The sequence below is a fragment of the Nicotiana tabacum genome, chromosome 4 (genome assembly GCF_000715075.1).
Source record: "Nicotiana tabacum cultivar K326 chromosome 4, ASM71507v2, whole genome shotgun sequence".
In the NCBI taxonomy this organism is placed as follows: Eukaryota; Viridiplantae; Streptophyta; class Magnoliopsida; order Solanales; family Solanaceae; genus Nicotiana; species Nicotiana tabacum.
Genome location: NC_134083.1, coordinates 128136976 through 128160339, shown reverse-complemented (window position 1 = coordinate 128160339; position 23364 = coordinate 128136976). Strand labels below are relative to the sequence as shown.

Here is a 23364-nt window from a genome sequence, read left to right as displayed (position 1 = left end):
TCTCCTTAGTTGGTCAATGATTGAGTAGTCTTGCAATTTCATCTTCTTAAAGAATTCCTCCGCTTCTTTTTCTGCAACGGGTTCTTTCACTGGCAAGTGACTTTCCCTTGCTTGCTTAGCTTTTCTCAATTCCTCTGGTGAATAACACCTTCCAGAGCAGGTCAAGCCCTCCATTTCACCTGTTTCTTCAACTATCTCTTTTCCTTTGTATGTCATGACAGTCTTGTTATAATTCCAGGGAATAGCTTTTGTGTTTGTCACTAGGAGTTGGGCAACAGGTCGGATCACGACTGGCTCTGTTATATTCCTCAAACCATTATTCGGAATGATCTTTTGAATGCCTCCGGGGATGTAAAGTTTTGGCCCACCCAATTGAACCTCAACCTTTTTTGTGCTTCCAGGAACATAGAGAATCGTTTTTTCAGAACATGCCAAGTTCAAACTAGAATTCGCACCTTTCACCATCAATGATGCCAACTGCGGCGGGCTCACTATCACTTTTGGTTCTGGCCCTATGGTTCTAACAACCATCTCTGTCTTGCCAGACTGCTTATAATCTCGATCATCACAAATCATCCCAATAAAATGTGTATTATCATGAGTTGGGAGTGGATTGTTTGTGATATTAGAAGTATCCTCATTGTTTGTTACCACAATTGCCTTTGCTTCAATCAAATTTTCAATGGCTTTCTTTAATGTCCAACAATTTTCAGTACTATGCCCTTGGGTGTTAGAGTGATACTCACATCTTGCATTTTTGTCAAAACCTTTTGAATTTGGATTCACATAACGCGGCATAATAGGTTCAATCAACTTCAACTGCATCAACTTTCGAAATAGGCTTGTATACGATTCTCCAATTGGGGTGAACTCTTTCTTTGGCTCCTGTTCTCTCACATATTCTTGTCGGGGACGAGGATTATATGGTGCCTGAAAATTCGGCCGGAGTTGACGGGAGCCTTGTGGAATCGGTGCCCGCCATTGTTGGTGATTAGGAGGCCTAGCATAAGCCTGAGCATTAAACACTGTGTATTGTTGCAGGGGAACTGAGTATCGGGGACCTTGAGGCGGATAATAATGTTGAAGAGAATTGGATAGTCCTTGTTGAAATTGCACGTAAGAAGGAGCTATTCCTCTTTGAACTCCCCCGAACCCAGATGCCATCATGGATCCTTCCTCCTTCTTTTTCGATTTCCGAAATTGCCTGACCCGCTTTGAATTGCTTGTGTGGTTGCCTTAAGGGCTGCCTGACTCACAATTTTGCCTGACTTCATGCCATTCTCAACTATTTCACCAATCTTAATCGCCTCAGCAAAAGGTTTACCGATGGCGGCCAACATGTAATGGAGGTAATCTGGATCCTGAGCTTGGAGAAAATAGTCAATCATTTCTGCCTCTTTTATTGGTGGTTTGACCCTAGCAGCCTGCTCTCTCCACTTGATTGCATATTCTCTGAAGCTTTCTGTTGGTTTCTTCTTTATGTTGACGAGAGAGGAGCGGTCTGGCACTATATCAATATTGTACTGAAACTGTTGGACAAAATCTTGAGCCATGTCATTCCAAACGTGCCAGTGAGAGATGTCTTGATCTATGAACCACTCTGAAGCAATTCCTGTCAAACTTTCCCCAAAATAAGCCATGAGCAATTCTTCTTTGCCTCCTGCTCCCCTTAGTTGGTTACAATACCTCTTCAAATGGGCAATGGGATCACCATGCCCATCATACTTGTCAAACTTAGGGGTCTTGAAGCCGGGTGGCAAATGAACATGGGGAAACATGCATAGATCGTTAAACGAAACACTCTTGTGGCCCCCCAAACCCTGTATGTTTCTCATGGTTTGTTCCAAGCTCTTCATTTTTCTGGTCATTTCCTCTTGTTCCATATTCTTTTTGGGCTTTTCGATCTCAATTGGGAACACGTTATAAGGAGTGTGCTCGTATGAATCTGGAACCTTTAAAGTCAGTTCTGGAGAGTAATGTTGGGCATCATGAGCATCCAGCTGTGGATCATTATTGGACTTTTGAGCAAGAGCCGGTTGAGGGACAGTGAAAGTATGGACAATGGGTATAGTAGGTAGGTCATTTCTGAGGGGTGCGATTGGAGGACGTGGAATGGAGGTACTGGGGATAGTGGGAAGGTTAAAGCTCGGACTGAATCCAGGTTGGTACAATGGGTTACTTGTTATGGAGATAGGCACTTGAGTGGCAACTGACACATTATGAAGATTGTCCGAAGGCCCTATGGGTAGTGAGGGCGGTGCTTGTCCATTCACCCAGGCTTGGTACATCTCTGCCAATTGTTGCTTCAACACTCTTACTTCTTCAACCAGTCCTGAACCTTGTTCAACCAATTGTCCATGGACATCATCATTATCTGACTCATTCTCACTGTTGTTTGCCATTTTACTTTTTCCTTTTGATCTCGTGTTGTAAGGGTGAGTCGCCAGTTTAAACCACAAACCAACCACCTCTGTTTTACTTTATCTTAAAAAATGACAAACAACAAACGTGTTAGAGTTAGGCATTTTGCAGATATTAATCACACATTATATGTTATGCACCTAATGCCATTTTCATTTCTAAAATGATCTTGGAAGGCTTTATGTTTCATCCCAGCTTATTGATTTATTGGTTTATTTTCATCTTGAATTTAGCGGGTTTTTTTTTCATTCATTTTTTTTATAGATTAATTATGGTTATGATCGCATCCGATGAGGATTGCCTACGTATCATGACGCCGCATGAATCAGACCATTACGTAGTTCAGGGGAAAATAATAATAGTAGTTTTTTTTTTTAACAAAACGAAATAATACAATAACAGAAAGGACATTACATTGAAAATGACTTACCAAACTCTGACAAGACTAAAAGACAGCGATTTTAAAGATTCAACAATGACTCAAACTAAAACATAACTACTACATAAAAAGTTCTAACAACTACGACTATAATTCAACTCCACAATCTTCTAGCTTTCAAACACTGGAACATCTGCTCATGGTGGGGCTTGCCCTGGTTGACCCCCTAATGTACGGTACATCCTTTCTAACTCTGCTGCAAGATGACGGGCAAAAGTAGGTGCATGCTCCAAAAACTTCTCATAATCCATCCCTTGGCAGTTCATATAACTTTGAGCGGTATAAACAGCCAAATTATGAACTTGCTCTTTGAAGTACTAGAAATTCTGGTCTTGATCTTGTAACTGCTGCTGGCGAGTGGTGGCTATCTCCCTTATGTGGCCCTCACGATCTAAGGCTGACTCCAACTGAGCCCGAAGTCTAGCCTGCTCGAGTCTCGCCTGAGCCATATCCCTATCAAAATCTGCATGCTGGTATTCTCTATTGTACCTTCTCATTTCTTCCAACTGTGCATGGAGCTGAGCTTCTGAACGTACCCAATGGGCCTTCTCTCTCTCAAATTAAGCCCTCTTTTCTTCAAATTGTGTTACTTGGCGATCCTTACTTGATTCGGCCTTCTCATTTAGCTATACGATCTTTTCATTGGCTTTGTCCAACGACTTTTCAGTCTTTGCCAAGAGGGAATCATAATCTTGCACTTTTTCCATCAGATTGGCAATGGTTCTCTGGTCTTTCCAACTTCTCACTGGCACTTCAGAGGCTTTCTTCATCTGTTGAAGTTGAGCACGAAGGGCTTCATTTTTGCAGATCAGACTCTTCTTTTCCCCTTCGGCTCCTTGTTCTTGCAAGTCTTTCTCAAAATTGAGGTTTCTCAGCCTTTCTTCTAAGGCATGAATAGTTGTTTTGTATCCCTTTTCCCGTTCACCCCAAGCCAACCGTTCTTGGATTTTATCATCAAAGGCTTGAACATGCGGCCTTTTTGTGGGCCTTTTGGGCTCTGGCACATCATCCACGTGAGACCTCTTCCCAAACCATATAGCATAACCCGGATCTACCTCACCTCTCGCAGGATCTGGCACATGAGTATCATATTTCAAGTAGCGACAACCATTCCAAATTTGCTGGATTAAAGCTTCAGGGAGTAGGGCTTCGGGGTGTAGCTCAATAACGTGCACACTCAAATCTTCATCCTTAGGTACTACTTGGTACCTTCCTAGCTGTCTTAGAACTCTGTGTGGCGCATACGGCTGGACACTTCTCAAACCCAACAATAGCAAATAATTTTTTAGGGCCGACATGTGTATCACCTCTCTTAGCGGGAGCCATCCCAAAGTCCACTCAATTTGACTTGCATTTAAAGATCTTAGGTAGGATATCCAGGCTTCCACCCCTTCTGGAGAGTTATAATCTTTTACTCTTTCTTCGTAACTCTCAATAAAATTGTCCTTGTTCGGACTATAGCTCCTGAACTTGGGGTGATGTCGGAGATGCTCAATCAACCACATTTGTAACAAAATATTGCACCCTTCAAAGAATTTTGCCCCGGACTTGCATAAAGTCAACGCCCGATAAATGTCTGATAAAATGATCGGGGCAAGAGTGTGATGTTCTTTGGTAGTGAGGACCTGTACAACCCTGGCTATGCGGGTATCAATTGTCCGCTTCTCATTTGGGAAGACCATAATTCCCAGAAACGCCATTATGAAGGCGAAGCGACGATGAATCTGCCATGTGTCTTTGTTCTGCTTGTTGTTAAGGCCCTTTTCATGCATTTCAAACCCATTTGGCTGCCCGAACCTAGAGTACAGGAAGTAGAAAGAACAACACCCTTCGACTACGTTGGTCTTTCTGATTTGCTTACTGATGTTCAGAAGATCGAAGAATCGATGTACAGAAAGATCCCTCGGGAATATGAGCTCCTGTTTTCTCAAATCCCTACCAAACCCAGAATATCCAGATATCTCTTCTAAAGTGGGAGTTAGCTCAAAATCGGAGAAGCGAAAAACATTGTGAACAGGGTCCCAAAAAGTCACTAGTGCCTCAATCAAATTGTCCCGTGGTTTAATTTTCATAATATCTGTGAGGGCTCCCAGGTGCTTGGTGACCCATTTCTGACCATCTTCTCCTAAATCATACCACCACATCTGAAGCTGAAGTGGAGCCTTGTCTACAACTGTGAACGGTGTGGTCTGGACAGTGCTCATTTTGTACCTGTGGGTGGTTAAGGTTAGGGTTGACACTAGTCTCAAGAGACAGAACCAATGCACTCCTTTTGCAAACAATCTTTTGTAAATAACTCAATTTTAAGAAAAATCAACGAAAAGGGGGGCTATTTTTGCAATTGTGACCGAAGAAAGGGTGGCTATTTTTGCAACTATGGCCCCTTCTTACTTTCAAGGATAGCTTTAGGGCCGGGGGAAGGGCATTATGGTAAAAGTGATTCCCAATTGACAGACACGTCCGTTCTTGCGAGAACAGCCCTTCAACAATTTTGAAGATGTTCTAAGGCTATTCCGACAGGAACGTTTTGGGATTAACCGAAGCTGGATCTGCTTATTTGTTTTTTGATTAAAAAAACACTAGACACATTTCTTCTTTTTTTTTTAGTTATTTTATAAAAATGGGGCCGAACCCTATGAAGGTTGCCTACGTATCTCACATCCGGTGAGAATCAGACCCGCGTAGTTCGTAAATATTTCAGGAATAGGATGACACTTTTTTTTTTTTGAAAAATTCAGGCTTTTTTTTTGGGGGGGTAAATACTGAGATTTTCGAAAATCGGGCAAATTTTCTCCCTCATATTTTCTTCTTTCTGGTTTTCCCTCAATATTTTTATATTTTTATTTTATTTTAGAAACCGGTCAACATGCACAAACCAAATTAAACATAATGCACAAGTAGCACATAAGATGCATCAGGATGGTCTTGTAATTTCGGGTATACCTGTCCTAGACGGACCCAACCCCTGTGTTGAGTCCCCAAAGTCAAATGCACATGATGCAAACAAACGTTCCTACTAGGGATCCGACATGAGGCTATGTTATTCTAGGTTTAAATCCTAAGGGGAGTGTTTTAGACCTGGCTTACCCAAGCGGACAGCTCAAGCCGAGGTGAGGGTAATGTACCGGGAGCACGAAAGTCTACCCGGCCTAGTTACTGACCCAACCTCGTTCTAATTGGTATGACTTCTAACAGAAAAGTGGGCCACGCGCACGTGTGCACCATAAATTCAGAAGACTCAGAAAGGAGGCGTAAGAAGACAATTTAATACAGTTCAAATAATATCAAAGCGGTAAATAAGCGACAATTAGCACATTAGACCCAAAAATACATTAATAACATCAAATCAATAAAACCAAGTATAAATCATCTTATAAGCTCGAATTCTGAACCCCGAACCAGAAGTTCTGGGTTCTTGTCCCCAGCAGAGTCGCCAGAGCTGTCACACCTCCTTTTTCCCGGGGGAATAGGAAAGAAAGGAGTTTTTCCAATTTAAGTGACATTATTCGAAATGGAATTATTTATTTAATCAGAGTCGCCACTTGGGATAATTTCTGGTGTCCCAAGTCACCGGTTTATTTAAAATCCCAAATCGAGGAAGTTTTGACTCCGAATTACGGTCCGCGAACACAGAAGACCGGGTAAGAAATTCTGTTAACCCGAGAAAAGGTGTGAGGCACTCTCGGATTCCGTGATTTTAGCACGGTCGCTTTAATCATAACTGGCATAATTAAATTATTTAATTACTCATTTTTAGAACCTATGTACATTTGCCTTTTTACCGCTTTTAATTGCTTTATTATTCGTAATTATGGAATTATCTTGAAACGAATCACGCGTACGTGTATTCATTTTGTTTGGTGTGTCAAGAATCATGTCACGCGTACGTATACACAATTAATAACACTTTATTATTTTTAAGATTGTTTGGCCAAAGTCGCGCGAACGCGTACCTTGATTTCTTTTGGGAATCATAATTATGTCACGCGAACGTGTACACAATCATGATAATAGATTAAGTGCCTAAAGTATTCTATGAATTAAGAATTATTTTTTCTAAAAAAAAGAAGTTTTGATATTATTGTGAAGCTAAAGTTATGGACGAGAAAGGTGATGTAATTTAGCTATGAATTATTGATGAGTGAATTACACGTGTGAATTATTACTTCGAAATCGGAAGTAATTTATTTGGCCCAATGAATTCATAATACCTACAGTTCATAATACCTTCACGCAGTAAATTATTACTAAATTCATAATTTGTTTAGTAATTTATTGCTAAAGTTAACAAATCATAATACCTACAGATTTTGTTTTAGACTAAACTAGCTAAATACTCCAACTAGCGTCACGTTAATACTTAATGAATTCAAAAAAAAAAAAAAAAGAAAGAAATCATCCCAAACAAATCTACTGCATGACATAAAAAAAAAGAAACTAACTAATGACCTAAATTATCAAATAAAGCCAACACCCAATATTTAATTTAATATATTTAACCAGTAAAAAAGTTTTTAGCTCCTTCTTTCTCAACAGTAGCTATCCAAGACCAAAATGTCATACAATTTAATAACTGTACAATGGAACTTTTTACCCCATATTTATTCTTCTAAGGTTGACGCTACAAATATTATGAGACTTGTGAAATAAAATAAATTTTAACTTCACGCCTTATCTTTAAACAATTCAAACATCCAAATTCACAGGCTAATCGCAATAACAAACACCAAAATACATGGAAAATGGCCAGTAACAGGTAAAACGATAAATTCGAAATAAGAGTTAATAAAGTGAGGTAGAAGACATATAGTAATTTTGAAATCCTTTAAATTAGCTTCAAGCCTACAATTCTAGAGAAAATGGTACAAAATTCTCATCATTGATTTCTTTAGCTTACGAAACCGGCCAGGAGCGAACATTTGCTTCTTCTTTTAACAAAATTTTACATCACACTAATTTGAGCAAAGATATAAGACAGAAAAGAAAACAGACGAGGGGAGTGCAGTAAAAGGCATCAATGAGATCTCGACATGAACTCTCAAATTTGAGATGAATAAACTATAATAAAAAGTATCATATTACTGCATACAACTCAGACATTTAAATCATAAAAAATTTACAATGAATACTACTAAAAATGAGAATCCAGACTAACCTTGAAAGCAGAATTTTTCTTTCAATAATACAAGGAATATCCGCAAATACAACTCCAACGTCCCAACAATTTCAATTCGAACGAAGATGCAACAAGAATCCGAAGATCGCTAACCACAAAATAAGCTTGATCAGCAACCACAAACCCAACCGAGAACTCAGATATATTCGTGGGTGCTTAGCTCTTTTTTCCAAATCTCCCTCCGTCTGTCCTCTTCCTCCCTTTTTTTTTCTTTTTATAGGGAATAATATTAGTAGTATTTTTTTTTTCTCATTTGGAGTGGGGAACATGGTTCATATATTGTGTGTGCAGATGGAGATGTGAGGGAGTGGGGTGAGATGTGAGTGAAGTTGGAAAATGAGAAAGTTGGGAATTGGGATGCAGATTGTATTTTCTGTTTTCGTTAGTTTTTTTTTTAAAACCTTTTTCTAACCCATTTTTATTAAACAAAAAGATATATATATATATATATATATATATATATATATATATATATATATATATATATATATATATATATATTAACCAACTTACTTTTAGACTTAAATATTATATACATAAGAAAACAAAATATTTACATTGTAGTTTAAATTATATTAAGAAAAATACTAAAGTTAACTTATTTATTATAATTATAATTAAAAGAAATCATATATTTTTGTAAATTTTCATTTTTATATTTACAAATAGAAATTAAATATGTGTGTGTGTGTGTGTGTGTGTGTGTGTGTATATATATATATATATATATATATATATATATATATATATATATATATATATATATATATATATATCCTAAAGAAAATATTTACACCAAATAGTATAGAATTTGGGTGTGGTTAAAAATTAGTTGTTCACAATATCTATACCAGGACCTTTAGAATTTATTACAACTTATTTTTCTCACGTTCAAGCATGTTCGTTGACCTTAACTTAGTCGTAAACATGTTGAAAGGTACGTGGTATTACATTTCGAGAAGTTTGGGAGAGTTATGGAAGAAGTATTTTTGTTTTCAAAACTTTAAGTTGTTGGAGTTGCCCAATATTTGACTTTTATGCAGACAACTATGGATTGATGCTTTGATGGTTTTTAGCATCATATGATGATTTTGGACTTGTACGTATATTTGGTTCGGGTCTCGGGTGACAAAGGTTATTTCGGCGCTTCAAGTCGAAAGTAAGATATTTGAGTTCATGAACAATGGAATTTATGAGTTTTAATTCTTGATTCTTGATTGTAGATATTATTTTTATGTTTTGAGCTTACGAGTAAGTTCTTGTAAGTTTATTATACTTGTTTGAGTGTTTAGAGTGAGGCCCGAGGGGCTCGAGCGAGTTTCAGATTGGTTCGGGCTATTTTGGAAAGTGTTGTCATTGCTAGTTTTGTAGATATCACACCTGCGATGGTCGGGTGCGTAGGTGGGAGCTCGCTTCTATGGGAGTTTGGTTCACATCTACGAGATTGGCAGAGCTTAGGAATTTTCGCTTCTGCGGAGAGCTGAGCGCAATTGAGGGATCTTATCTGCAGACATTGGCTCATATTTGCGAGGGGCTCAGCTAAGGGGGAAGGTTGCATCTATGATGATTGTCCTGCAGATGCGATGGCCGCTTCTGCGGAAGAATCGTTGCTTCTGCAGAATACTCGTTGCTTCTGTGACATTTTCACCAACTCTTGTTTGCATATGCGAACTTCTTTGTCGCTTTTCCGGTCTCACTTTTGCCTACCTTTTCCGCACATGCAACATTTGCAGCCAGTAAAGGAAAGCGTTTCATATTTTTGCTCATTTTCTCCCATTTTTAAGATCTAGACTTCGTGTATAGGCAACGTTTGAAGATATTTTCATTCCAACATCAGAAGTTAGTAACTTTAACTTATTTTTGATTAATTTTCATGATTCTTCACAGACTTTCATCTCCAAATCTAGGATTTTAAAGTGTAGAAATAGATTTTTGGGTTTGAACTTAAGGGAGCTAATTTTTAGGAATTTGGACCTCAATTTTAGATCGGATCTTGAAACCAATAATATATTTGGACTCGTTAGGTTATGATCATTGGGATTTTGTCTCGATTTCACATTTAGACCATGTGGGTCTGGGTTGACTTTTTATTGGTATTTGAAATTTCATCAAAGATTGAACCCTTATTAATTGGAGATATTTTCTTTAGCAGTATTTGACTTCCTTAGATGATATTTGATAAGATTTTGATCATTTTGAGGAGTATTTCTAAAGAAAGCAATATTGGGTTATTGAACTTGTTCTGAAATGAGTAAGAGTCTTGTAGTTTTAGTTTGAGAAAATTTTCCTAATAAATAGCATTGTTTGCTATATGTGAGGGTGATACATATGCAAGGTGAAGAGCGTATATACAAGTGCTAGGGTTATCCATGTTCGGGGTAGATTATATGCTTCTTTGTGTCTTGTTGAACTTTGTGCTATTCTTGAAATTTGTCGATATACTTGATTTGATTGTAGTCATGCATTATATCATGAACACATATCTATATCTGTTATCTTATGCTACTTGAGCTTCTTTATTCATAGTAAAGATCATGATTGGGGCCTTAGGGCGATATTTCACATGATGGGTATTTCAGTGCGGTTGCTATGATATTAGTACGACAGATGTTTCCGTGCGGTTTGATATGAGATTGGTACGTTAGATTGTCTCCTTGCAGAGAGGATAAACTTTGGACTTCACGTTATATTTATTCATTTCTTCTATACATATATGCACTTTACCTTGATTGTTTCCACATGCCTTCCTATCTTGTTTGTTACTGTTACATTTATGTTTACTACTTGGTTTACCATTATGGCTATGCTTTGTACTTGGTTCATTACTGCTACATATTTGTCTACAACCTAGATTATTGTTGTTACACTTGTGCCTTTTACCTTGTTTGTTATTGTTATGTATATACCTTCTACCTTGTTAGTTGATGATAATGTATGCCTCCCCATTGTTTGTTATGGTTACATTGTTGTATTGTTTGTTTGGTTGTTATTGTTTTTGTGTTTGATTGATATAATGGGATCGGGTGCTCGCTGCACAATATTATATGGGACCGATTGCATGCCGCACAATATGTCCATATGATCGAGTTACACGACTGTAACAATGCTATGAGCGGATGGGTTACCGCCGCAACAGTGTTGTGATTTATTGAATTGAGTTGTTGACATGTGAGACATATATATATATACATGCGTTTATGCAACCTACATATACTTATCTTCATATTCTTTTCAGACATTTTCTTACGTATGCATAGTACTTGTTAATGAACCACATCCATATTTCCTATCTTGTTTGCTACTGTCACATCTATGTTTTCCTATCATGTTTGTTACATGCCTTTAGTTCTTTCATGCATCCACTTGCTACATGCCTTTACTTGTCACATGCCTTTATTTGTTAAATGTCTTTACTTATCACATACATTTACTTGTTTCATGCCTTTAGCTATCTCATGCCTTTACTTGCTCTATGTCTTTACTTGTTTCATGAATTATTCTCCTATGTTATGTTGGATCATGTGACTATTTAATTTTTCATGTGTTGTAGTCCTTGATGGGATATATGTGTGATGCTAGCTTTTGGATATTGGATTTCCTATCACTTCTTGTTCGTGTTCATTTTTCCTTAATGAATTATGCGTATTTGTCATCTTTTATGTTATGATGTAAATTTTGCCATACTTGGTTGCTCGACGAGTGTTATCATATGAATTGGTATGTTGGATCAGGTGCACACCACACAACATATTATGATAGGATCTGGTTGTCACCGCAATAATTTTGTGTTTAGGATCTGGTTGGCTCCCCAACGTATATGTTATGAATTTTGGTATTTGCCTTGTGATGTCGTCCTTATTTTTTGTTTGGCTATGTTATTTTTGAATATCGCTTTATCGCCGTTGACTTGAGCTGTTGAGGAATGTTTGGTTAATTTTATTCGAGAAACGTGGTTATTACTTCTTTTATTGAATCCATTTACTATTTTCCGCCTATATTTCTGTTATTACTACTGTTATTTCTCTTGCTATTTCTATGCTTGTACTCTGCACAAGTATAGTAAGTAAGTATCTTTTGACTTAAAAACCTCGTCACTACTTCACCTAGATTAGTCAAGATACTTACTGAGTACATGTGGTCGGTTGTACTCATACTACATTTCTATACCTTGCGTGTAGATATTTGGAGCTAAGCGGTTGTGGGGTTCGAGGTCGAGCATTGAAGACTACAGTATTCCAGTCATCTACTATCATCTTGTTCATTGTAGTATAGGATTTGTATTTTTATTTATGTTACTTCCAAACAGATAATGTAGTTCTTCTTGCTAACTTTATAAATTCCAAATCATAGTAGCTCATGACTTGTACTTCCGGATCTTGGAAGTAGTTATATAAATTGTATTCTTATTTCTGTATTAATTGATGATCTTCGATTGGTATTGAGAAGGTTTTATGTTAGTGGGCTTACCTAGTGGATTGGGTTAGGTGGCATCATGACTTGGTGGAGTTTGGGTCGTAATATTTGTTGATGTAAAATGCTTCTCATGCCCATTGTGAATCTGTTGGCTAGATCAAATTAAACTCCAAGAGTTCTTCACGCTCCTTTTTTACAAGTTGAAGATGATCATGGTTCATGCCTGAATGACTGCTTTTGTTGTGTTGATGTTTTTATTCTTCTTGAAAGGGAGCTTGATAAAAAAACTAGTTGTTCTTCAATGTCGGACTCATGCCTTTCTTCATAAAATCCTTGTAGAATTGCGCACATGAATGCTCAACGAGGTGTTGTTCAATCTCCTCCGTTCGTCATTTGTGATATGGAATAGCCTTGGGATCTCTTAATAAGTTTTAAACTGCTTCTTAAATGTTATCCCATTTGTCCTGATCTGGCGCTGATCTTTCAGCTGTATGAAAATATCAAATCCCACATTAAGATCTTTTCCTGGTACATCAGACTCTATTCTCTTGGCTCTAAATTGACATAATACATAAACAAGCCCTCAAACTTGGTCTCATATGGCAAGTATACCCTCTAACTTTGGGTGTGCACAAGTAGGCACCTCAACTTGTCTCCGCTTTATTAGTTGAACACTCCAACTTACAAAATGATAATCTAGACACTTCCAAAATTTATGTGCCACATCAGCATTTATGTTTATGTGTTAAACCTTTATACAAGTCGAGGTGCCTACTTGTGTACACCCAAAGTTGGAGGGCATACTTGCCAGCTGAGGTCAAGTTTGAGGGCTTGTTTATGTATTATGACATTAAATTTCAATCTTGGAAAAAATTAATTGTGATAGGGTGCTTTGTGATAATTATGGTAGTTAGGATCCCATTTCATGCAGTGTTAAAATCCTTGAAATGCGGCACCCATTGGTCTTCAGGGGGAACAACTAGATTCATAAGTGTACAAGCAGCTCCGGTGTCAATTAATAGCAATGACTTGAGTTGTTTTATCTCATTTAGATGGGTAAATATTGAGTTCCACCCGAGGGATAAATATGAGAGTGTTGATCTCCTCTCGGGCTTTCACTGTTGGTTCTGTAATTTGGTAATGGTCGTAGAATCTTCATATATATATATATATATATATATATATATATATATATATATATATATATATATATATATATATATATATCGAGCCTTATAGGGTTTCTTTAGTGGGTTCATCATCCATTAAGAATATGGATTCAAGATCCTCTTCTTCTCCAAGGTGAATTCCAGTGTAATCTTTAATTTTTGAAAGAGGTTTAATAGATTTCCATAATTGGAGACAATATGTCCAATCTTGTTGCAAATATAGCACCACCTTTTTTTTTTGAAAATTTCCTAGCCCACTTCCTTTGAAATATTTTGTGCGTCCCCTGGACCTTGTCCTCCCATCTAGAATTCATGGCTATTTGAACTTTCTGAATCCTTTTCGTCGCCTAGGTGTGTGGCAGGAACACCGTGATCCGGTGATCAAATCGGTTATGCGACAAGATTTATCAAGCACAAGATTATTTTGGATAATTTATTTTAGGGAAGATTGTTTTCTACAAATGTCCTCGAGTGTGACAAAAACATTTTCCTAATGTAGGCGACTTGTGGGACTATTATTTACTAGAACATTTCTTCAATGATGGTCATGGTTCAACCTGCTAACAATTTGGAAAGAGAGGAGACAAAGGCTTTCTTTAGTATAATATATCTACCTATCTCAAAGTATATTTTTGCTATTTTCAGAAAATGATTATTAATGTCATTTTCCTCAAATGAGACACACTTCATTTCGAAGTTTTGCCTTCAGATCTTTTCTTGTCTCTGGCTAGTTTCTCCATAAAAATATTCATGTATGATTCTGATGTTGAAAGAAAAATCTTGGGAAGTGAAAAAGTATTTTGGTCTTGAATCTTGAGTGAGTTCCATCGGTCTCTGACGATTCTTGAGAACCTATAACGACTTGATAGGTCATTTTGAGCTCTAGCTTGTAGTTTCATGATTTGAGGCCTTGAATAGCTTCATTTGATATTTATGACTTGTGTGCAGGGTTATTTTCGATTTCTAAAAAGTTTAGATGTGTTTTGGAAGAGAAATTCTAATTTTTGAGCCTTTATATTGTTTGAGTTGATCACAACAAATATTTTTGGTAAACGACCTTGGATCAATGTTTTGACGATTTCAATGGGTTTGTATGATGATTTTGGATTAGACATATGTTTAGTTTGGGCCTCGGTGACCCGAGGCCGTTTCTACGCTTATAGTTGAAAGTTAGAAAATTTGAATTTATGAACTTTGGAATCATTGGTTTGATAGTTGATTTATGATTTTTGATGTTATTTTGATGTTCTGAGCTTATGAGCGAGTTCGTATAAGGTTTATATACTTGTTTGGATGTTTAGACTAGGGCCAAGGGGGCTCAGGTGAGTTTCGAATTGGTTTCAAATATTTTTGTAGATTTTGTTATTGATAATGCTGTTATTGTCACATTTGCGTTGACCAACTTGCAAATGTGAGGTTTGCATTTGGGAATGTCTCCTCGCATTGGAGAGGATTATGGGGAGCTTAGTGTCGTAATTTCGATGCTGAGGTTTGCAATTGTGAAGTCTGCTACTGTAAAGGTCTTGTCGCATTTGCGACTGCGTAGGATCAAGAGGCCTTTCATATTTATGACCAATGGTTCGCATTTGTGAGCCGCATAACTGCCAAGAATGTTTTGCAATAGTGATATATGTAGTTGAGCAAAAAAGGAAGGGCTTCGATATTAGCTCATTTTATTCCATTTTTAAGGTCTAGACTTCGTAAGGAGGTATTTTATTTAGAGGATTTTATTCACAACTTCAAAGGTTAGTAATTTTAACTTAGTTTTGATTGATTTCCATAAATTCTCATAGATTTTCACCCCAAAATCTAGGATTTCAAGAGTAGAAAATAAGATTTTTGGGTAGTACTTAAGATAGTATGCAACGATCTGGCCTGTCATTTTGTGTATTTGAGCCCTGTTCCCTTATTTGATGCTTTATGTATGTGTGATTGTTATTTTTTTGACTTGTGGAGATGGTTGATTTTGCTTCGGGAATGTCCGGGAGTAATTTGGAACACTTAGTATATTTTTTGGAAGCTTATGTTGTAACAGTTGATCGAGGTTATCTCGGAATAGTGTATGGGAGTTCCAATAGGTGTTTATAGTGCTTTTGGAGTTAGGCGTTTGTTTGAAATTTGATTTGGATGTTCCTAGGATGTTTTGGTGCTATTTGCCAAAAGTTGAAAATTTGTAGGATTGGAGAGTTCATAGGTTTGACCGAGAGTTGACTTCGAGGTTATCGGATTTGAAGTTTGCTTCCGAAGGTTGGAATAGTTTTTTTTGGCCATTTGTAACTTGTGTGCAAAATTCGGGTTTAATCCGGATTGGTTAGGCTTGAATTAGACGCTTGGTTCGAAGTTTTGATGTTAATGAACTTAAGAAAAGCTTAATATGTGTTTTGATCGTCGATTCATGGTTTTGATATTATTCATTGTGCTTTGAGCATTTGTATAAGTTTAGATTAGGTATTGGAACTTGTTTTCATGATTGGACGGGCTTCCGAGGGTCTGGGTATGATTTGGGGTGGTTTCTGACAATCTTTCCTTTATTTGGAGTTGCTGGTTTTATGATGTTTTGCATTGCTTCGCGATGGCAGAGCTTGTCTCGTGATCGCAGAGAAGGGGGAGCTGGAAAGAGATCTTTCCTCTACGTGTTTTCTAAGTAGGAGACACATTTGCGGACAGTTGGAAATAGAAGTTTCGCGTTCGTGACTACGTGTCGCGTTCGTGATGGAGAGGCGCCAGGTAGTGGGTCAACCTTTGCGTTAGCGGATGGGATCCTGCGTTCGCGTGGGCTTGACTGGTGAAGTGTCATATTCGCATGAGTGCCTTTGAGTTCGCGAAGGGCAGTTTAGAGCTGGTAAGTTTTTGGCCTTCGCGATAGCGATATAGGTCCCGCAATCGCAATGCATAAGGCTGGGCAGACCACTTTAAGTTGGAATTTTGAGATTTTACGCATATTATTATATTTTAATCCCTAGACTTCGACAATGGGAGATTTTGAAGAGCTATTTCACTACATTATTGGAGATAAGTAATTTGCACTTGAATTTGAATTTATATCATGATTTTTCATGGATTTCTAGACCTAAAGCTTGGATTTTAAAGTAAAATTTGGGGGGTTTTGGTAAAACTTTTGGAAAGCGAATTATTGAAATTTAATCCCTGATTTGGAGGCGGTTTTGGATGAAACTTATATATTTGGACTATTATCAAAATGGGTGTTCGGTATTTATGAATTTTATCAGGTTCCGGGAGGCATGCCTGAGTTATTTTATGGTTGACTTTGTGTATTTGATTAAATATTTAATCTTTATTGATTGGGTAGGTTTTTATGGCTCTGTTTAATGTTATTAGGTTGCATTTGACTAGATTCGAGCCGTTTGGAATTGGATATTTGAGGATTTCGTACTTTTGGTGATTTTAAGGCTACTGGGTGGAGGTAAGTCTTTTGGATAACCTTGTTAAGAGGGAAACCCCTAGGAGTTGACTCATTTGCTATGCGTTTAAGGTATTGGGGGTGATGTATATACGCGGTGGTGAGTGTATATGCATTTATCGAGCTTATATTAGTACTGGGGTAGAATTGGAACATTTTATGCTTTATTTTGACTATATGCTCATTTGATTCACAATTTATTTGACTTATGTGACTATGTATGCTCTCTTATTCATTTTAGAAATCATGCCTAGTCTTGTTTTAGTTTTGAAGGCATGGGAACTTATTCTTGATATTTTAAATTGCTTAATTATCAGTAGTCACATAGAGATATTATGAGCATATTTCTGTATGATATTTATTAAGTTCTTGTGCACCTTTTATCTATAATTCTTGAGCATATACATACATTTTGAATAATGGATACGTGATTTGGACTGAGGCTTTTTGCACGAAGGGTAGGCGTGCAGATGAGATACATTTGTAGCATGTTGGACATGGTGTTCGGATATTGATTTACGAGGGATGCTACTATGCCCTTCTTTGCGCTTGGATTTGGATCAGTCCTTTCAGAGTCAGGTGATTATCCATATTACCTTGGGCCCTATGAGCGTGGTCGGTACATGGATTTTTTACTGGGTCGATACATAGATAATGTATGGGGTTATGTTTATATGTGGATTGTGTATCGGGATACATGGATCTTATACTGGTTGAGCATGTAATCTTACTATTGACTTATTTATAAGTATTTATTTAACATCCTTATATGCTAATTGGGAGTCTGGCTCCGTTATTCGAGCATGCTATCTTTTATTTCTATATCTGAGCAGCGTTATGATTATTTGATATATGACTCTTGTTATTCATGATATTACTTATTGCTTCAGTTGTTAATTCTGTTATTATACTTGCGTGATAAGTATTCAGAAGCATCTAGCCTTGCTACTACTTCTTCGAGGTTAGACTTGATTCTTACTGGGTACCAATTTACTTCTATACATCTTTTTGTGTAGATCCTCTGGTGGGTCCTAACAGAGTTTTCTGATTGAGCTAGGAGATTTAACAGAGACTTAGGGTGAGCTGCACTTCAGGGATCTACTTTGCAGTTCCCGAGTACCTGTTCCTTTTATATTTCTAGCTATTTGTATCTCACACAGTTTGACATATATACAAACTTTATCTCTTTTCCGTAGTTTGCTCGTGCACTTGTGCCACCTAGCCTTAGGAGTGTACTGTATTGACCGTGTTTAGGCCATACTTGGGTTTATCAAATATTATGATTATTTTGAGACTATTCTAATCTTTAATTATTATATATCTCTGGTAAATAATGAAAATGAGCTTTATTTGTTGATTATGAGCTGACTTGCTTAGCAAGTTCGGCTAGGCACCATCACCTTGAGGTCGGATTTTGGGTCTTGACAAGTTGGTATCAGAGCTCTAAGTTGTGTAGGTCTCACGAGTGACGAGCAGGTCTAGTAGAGTCTTGTGGATCGGTACAGAGACATCTGTATTTATCTCCGAGAGGCTACAAGATGTTAGGAAACTACCTTTCTTTCATTCTTATCGTGCGACTTTATTGATCCAAAGTCAAATGCTTGTCTTTTTAGTCTCTCATAGATGGTGAGAACACGTTCATCAGGAGTAGTTGGATAGGCACCGGTCCCTTAGGCTAAGGCCATGAGAGGCCATGGTAAGGGTAGAGACAGGGGCGGAGCATGCGCTGTAGTTAGAGCCCCTACTAAGGCAGCCGTTATGGAGCCATCAGTATCTCCGGCTGAGGAGAAGGTGTTTGATCAAGGTGAGCTAGTTGGACTAGCTTAGTTCTCGAAGGGGTTTATTACTACCCTAGTACTTTAGGATGCTCTTGTTCGATTGGTTGGTCTTGCGGAGGCCTTAGAATAGATCGGGTTACTTCCTGTGGCACCAACTACTTCTTAGGCCGGGGAGGGGCACAAACTCCCGCTACTCACACTCCTGAGCAGGTTGCTGCTATTTATCAGATGCTAGGAGTAGTACCGATTGAGGAACTTCTCTCGTGGTTGTTGTTAGGCTGATAGTGGATGCCACTATGTCTAAGGAGGAGCAGAAGAGGTTTGATCGGTTTAGGAAGATGGGTCCTCCATGTTATGACAGTGATCATTTGGAAGATGCACATGATTTCTTAGATGGTTGTCAAGAGATTTTGCGGAATCTTGGTTTGTTGGAGTTCAGTAGGGTCGCATTCACTACTTTTCAGCTTCAAGGGCTAGCCAAGAGGTGGTGGTGGTCATATTATCATAGCAAGCCATCATGGTCACTTCAACTCACTTGGAGTCAGTTATCACATCTCTTCTTAGAGAAGTTCATTCCCCTCACAAGAGGGAGGCGATGCGTGGTTAGTTCGAGCACCTTCAGCAGGGTCGTATGCCAGTGATGGAGTATGAGATGAGATTCACAGAGCTATCCCAACATGCAGCTTTTCTAATTCCCATGGAGGTTGAAAAAGTGAAGAGGTTCATTGAGGGGTTGAATTTTTGTATCAAGATTTATATGGCTAGGGAGGCGGAGAGTGGTACTACATTCCTTAAGGGCTGTGGATATAACGCACATGATTGAGTGCATTAGGGGTTAAGACAGGGAGGCTATGGTGGCAAAGGGAAAGAAGCCCCGATATTCTATCAGCTTTAGTGGTACCTCGTCTGGAGGTAGGGATCATTCTGGGAGAAGCCATCCTAGCAGGCTAGTAACTTCTGCTTATCAGCCCGCTCGTGGCACTCCAGTTCAATCTTCATTCAGTACACTACCAATACAGAGTTCCTATCATATTCCTTCAGCCCAGGGTTCTTCTTGTAGGTACTTAGGTTGTCAGAGGCAACCTTAGATTCAGGAGTTATTCTCAGCTCGAGGTTGTTTTGAGTATGGAGAGGTAGGGCATATCAAGAGGGATTTCCCCAGGCATGGTAGAGGCACAATACGGAAGGGTTCTCAAGCAGCGATTCCAGTTCCAATTTCTACGCCACCATCCCCACCAGCTAGAGAGGGAGCTCAATCAGTCAGGGGTCATCCCAGAGGCGAAGGTTAGAAGGGCGGAGGTCAGGCTCGCTGCTATGTATATTTAGTAGACCCGAGGCAAAGGCTTCTAATGCAGTTATTATAAGTACCGTTTCCGTCTGTCACATGGATGCATCAGTTCTATTTTATCTTGGTTCTACCTATTCCTATATGTCATCATTTTTTTCATCGTATTTAAATTTGCCGTGTGGTTCTCTTGATATTCTTGTTCATGTATCTACACCAGTTGGTGACTCTATTATGGTGGATCAGGTATATCGGTCTTGTTTGATTAATATTAGGGGCTATAAGACTAGTGTTGATCTCTTGTTGCTTAGTGTGGTGGATTATGTGATTTTGGGTAGGGACTGGTTATCTCCGTAATATGCTATTCTTGATTGTCACACTAAAACCCTAATATTGGCTATGCCGGGGTTGCCAAGGTTGGAATGAAAGAGTTCTCTTAGGTATACTTCTAGTAGAGTGGTTTCATTTATGAAGGATCGTCGGATGGTTGAGAAGGGGTGCTTGGCATATTTAGCCTTTGTGAGAGGTGTTAGTGTTGATACTCCTACCGTTGAGTCAATTCCGGTTGTGAGAGAGTTTCTAGATGTGTTTCCAGCAGACCTACTGGGCATGCCACCCGATAGAGATATTGATTTTGGTATTAACTTGGTGTTGGGCACTCAGCCCATCTCTATTCCGCCATATCGCATGGCACCTAGAAAAGTTGAAGGAATTGAAAGAATAATTACAAGAGTTTCTGGATAAAGGGTTCATCAGGCCTAGTGTATCACTGCAGGGTGCAGTGGTGTTGTTTGTGAAGAAGAATGATGGTTCCATGAGGATGTGTATTGACTACGGGCAATTGAACAAGGTTACCATCTAGAACAAGTATCCACTGCCTCGCATTGATGACTTATTTGATCAGCTTTAGAGTACTAGGGCATTTTCGAAGATTAAATTGAGATCGGGGTATCACCAGTTGAAGATCAGGGCTTCGGATATTCCTAAAACAACTTTCAGGACTTGTTATGGGCATTACTTGTTTTTGGTGATGTTTTTTGGTTTGACTAATGCCCCAGCAACCTTCATGCATTTGATGGACAATGTGTTCTAGCCTTATTTGGATTATTTTATTATTGTGTTCGTTGATGATATCATGGCGTATTCCCATAGTGCAGAGGAGTACAAGCAACATTTGAGGACCGTGCTTCAAATTTTGAGGAAGAAGAAGTTGTATGCTAAGTTCTCCAAGTGTGAGTTTTGGCTAGACTCAGTGGAATTCTTGGGCCATGTGGTATCTAGTGATGGGGTCAAGGTGAATCCGAAGAAGATTGATGCAATTCAGAGTTTGCCTAGACCTTCTATCGCTACTAAGAACATGAGTTCTTAGGTTTGGTAGGGTATTATCATCGTTTTGTGGAGGGTTTTTCATCTATTGCAACCCTATTGACTTAGTTGACTTAGAATGGTGCTCCGTTCAGGTGGTCAGACAAGTGTGAAGAGAGCTTTCAGAAGCTCAAGACGACATTGACTATGGCTCCAGTTTTGGTATTGCCATCAAGATCGGGGTCGTACACAGTCTATTGTGATGCTTTGATGGTTGTTTTTGGATGTGTATTGATGCAGATGCTGGGGTGATTGCCTATGTGTCGCGCTAGTCAAAGCCCCATGAGAAAAACTATCAGTGCATGATTTGGAGTTAGCTGCTATTGTACAAGTGCTCAAGATTTGGAGGCATTACTTATATGGAATGTCTTGTGAGGTGTATACGAATCATCGGAGTTTCCAACATCTATTTATGTAGAAAGATTTGAATTTGAGGCAGCGGAGATGGCTGGAGTTGTTGAAGGATTATGATATCACCATTCTTTATCATTCAGAGAAGGCCCATGTGGTAGCTGACGCCTTGAGTATAAAGGCGGAGATCATGGGGAGTTTAACATTCATTCCAGCTGTGAAGAGGTCATTAGCTCTAGATGTTTAGTCTTTGGCCAACATATTTGTGAGGTTGGATATTTTGGAGCCTAGCTAGGGTACTTGCTTGTGTTGTGTCACAGTCGTCTTTATTTGAGCGCATTAAGGCTTGCCAGTATAATTATCCCCACTTACTTGTCCTTAAGGATTCAATGCAGCGAGGTGGTGCTAATGAGGTAACTATTGATGATGATGGGGTCTTGAGGCTTCAGGGTCGGGTCTCTCAAGGTGGATGATTAAAGAGAGTTCATTCTTGAGGAGGCTCACAGTTTGCGGTATTCTATCCACCTAGGTACTACAAAGATGTATTGTGATTTGAAGCAACATTATTGGTGGATAAGGAGGAAGAAGGACATTGTTGATCATGTTTCAAGGTATTTGAACTCTCAGCAGGTCAAGTATGAGCATAAGAGATCGGGTGGGTTTCTTCATAGTTTAGATATACCAAAGTGTAAGTGCGAGCATATCACTATGGATTTTGTGGTTTAGTTACCATGGATCTTGAGGAGATTTGACATTGTGTGGGTCATAATGGACAGACTGATCAAGTCTACACATTTTATTTCGGTCATGACTTCCTACACTTGTGATAAGTTGGATCGGATTCGTCATAGAGAGATTGTTCGCCTGCATAGTATGCCAGTGTCTATCATCTTGGATCGAGACACTCAAGTGTCTATCATCTTGGATTAGAGAGTAGTGAAACGTGAGTTGGGCACACAAGTTGAGTTGAGTACTGCATTCCATCTTTAGATAGACGGGCAGTTTGAGTGGACCATTCAGATCTTGGAGGATATGTTGAGAGCTGCGTCATTGATTTTGGAGGCTAGTGGGATTAGTTTCCACTGTTAGCAATGTTTGCCTACAATGACAAAAATTAGTTGAGTATCCAAATGTCCCCGTTTGTAGCCTTATATGGTAGGCGATGTCATTCTCCGGTTGGTAGGTTTGAGCTTGGGGAGGCTAGATTATTGGGCACTGAAGTTTATTTAGGAGTGGCTTCGCATAGAGCAGTCCAGAATGAAGAGTTTTGCTAATAGGAAGGTTCGCAATGTAGCTTTCATGAAGGGTGAGAGGGTTCTTCTTAGAGTTTTGCCTTGAAGGGCGTGATGAGGTTTAGGAAGAGGCAAAGTTGAGCCCGCGGTACATTAGTCCATTTGAGGTTTTGGAGAGAGCAGGTGAGGTGGCTTACATGCTTGCTTTGCCACCTATCTTGTCAGGAGTTCATCTGATATTTCATGTTTCCATGATTTGGAAGTATCATGAGGATCAGTCACATGTGTTAGATTTTAGTTTGGTGCAGTTGGAT

General features: G+C 38.6%; 1 pseudogene; it reads right to left on the bottom strand.

Moving 5' to 3' along the window:
- The window catches only part of LOC142180112 (uncharacterized), a 223071-nt pseudogene that overhangs the window by 73818 nt on the left and 125889 nt on the right, over positions 1–23364 (bottom strand).